The sequence below is a fragment of the Rattus rattus genome, chromosome 2 (genome assembly GCF_011064425.1).
Source record: "Rattus rattus isolate New Zealand chromosome 2, Rrattus_CSIRO_v1, whole genome shotgun sequence".
Classification (NCBI taxonomy): domain Eukaryota; kingdom Metazoa; phylum Chordata; class Mammalia; order Rodentia; family Muridae; genus Rattus; species Rattus rattus.
Window position 1 is genome coordinate 68700842 of NC_046155.1, and position 1822 is coordinate 68702663.

Sequence of the window (1822 nt, forward strand, 5' to 3'; positions counted from 1 at the left end):
CAGGAGGATCTCAAATTTGAGGTCAACCTAAGGTTATATAGTGAGTTCGAGGCCAGCTTTGACTAGATAGTGAGACGTTGTCTCCTCCCCCCTCCTCTTCCTCTTCCTCTTCCTCTTCCTCCTCCTCCTCCTCCTCCTCCTCCTCCTCCTCCTCCTCCTCCTCCTCCTCCTCCTCCTCCTCTTCTTCTTCTTCTTCTTCTTCTTCTTCTTCTTCTTCTTCTTCTTCTGGTCTGAGAAGAAGTTACTGTCCCAGCTCTCAGATTACAGCCCTACCTGTCCTGAAACTCGATCAGCAGATCAGGCTGCCCTCCAACTCACAGAGATCCACCTGCCTCTGCCTCCCAAGGACTGGGATTGAAAGTATGAGCCATCACCACCACCTGCCAGAGACCTTGTCTTTATTTTTTATTTTTTATTTTTTATTTTTTTTTACTTACTGTCACTTTTTTTTTCTTTTTCTTTTTTTCAGAGCTGGGGACTGAACCCAGGGCCTTGTGCTTGCTAGGCAAGCGCTCTACCACTGAGCTAAATCCCCAACCCCTGTCACTTTTATTTACAACAAATTATTCCCGATTTCTTCTGCTCAAAGTTCTTTGAGACAATTCCATCAGCCTTAACCAATGGGAGAATAGAATCATCAGACTCGCCCATCCTGCGAATGGCCCTGCAGATGCTGTAGGTTTTTAAACTGGCCATTAAACCAGCCTGTGCTCCTGTCAACCTCGGCCACATTCAACTGGATGGACGCGTGGTCCTTGACTGCAATGATGCAGTTGCTCGAGGAGCATTTCCGCGGCACATACAGGTCCACAAACTCGCCAGCGTCATTCTGCATACTGAGGCCATCCCTGCTCACCGGTCTACGGAAAACACAGAAAGTGAGACCTTGTCTTTAAAAGGAAAAGAAAAGCCAGTCAGAGGCTCACACCTTTAATCCCAGCACTTGGAGGCAGAGGCAAGCAGATGTCTATGAGGTCAGCAGACAGTCAGAGCTACACAGCGAAACCCTGTTTTGAAGATGCAAAACAGGGCTGGAGAGATGGCTCAGCGATTAAGAGCACTGACTGCCCTTCCAAAAGTCCTGAGTCCCCAGCCACCACATAGTGACTCACAACCATCTGTAGTGGGACCGGATGCCCTCTTCTAGTGTGTCTAAAGACAGCAACAGTGTACCCATATCTCATGCCCATAAAACAAATAAATAAATCTTTTAAAAAGAAAGAAAATGCAAAAATAAATAAATTGCTTTGGTTAGCAAGATGGTTCAGCAGGCAAAGGTGTCTGTCACCAAGCCTGATTCCTAGGACCCACATAGAAGGAAATTTACACACACACTAATGTAACATAAAATCTAATGGTTTGGGGTTGGGGATTTAGCTCAGTGGTAGAGCGCTTGCCTAGCAAGCGCAAGGCCCTGAGTTCGGTCCCCAGCTCTGAAAAAAAGAAAAAAAAATCTAATGGCTTATTTAGGATTACAAAACTGAAAACTCAAGATTAGAGGCAAACACACAAGAATACATAAGCTTAGTTCTAACCCTGGTGTCTTTGTTCATTTTCTAGGTATATCTTCTATTTTTTTTTATTCTGTATAACATGCACAGGAACCACTCACAGTTGGGAATTTGATTATTATTCAAAGTTCTAATATGTCTTTCCTTTTGTAAATTTTATGTATCATTTATTTCCATCTTATGTGTGTGAGCATTTTACCTACATGCGTGTCTGTGTAGCATGTGCATATCTAGTACCCTCAGAGGCCAGAGGAGGGCGCCAGATCCCCAGGAACTTCAGTTGCAAATAGTTATAAGGTTCCATTTGGGTT

General features: G+C 44.4%; 1 pseudogene; it reads right to left on the reverse strand.

Annotated features, from left to right (window-relative positions):
• Window positions 1-549: 549 nt before the first annotated feature.
• On the reverse strand, window positions 550-835 carry LOC116893111 (annotated as a pseudogene).
• Between the last annotated feature and the right edge of the window lie 987 nt (window positions 836-1822).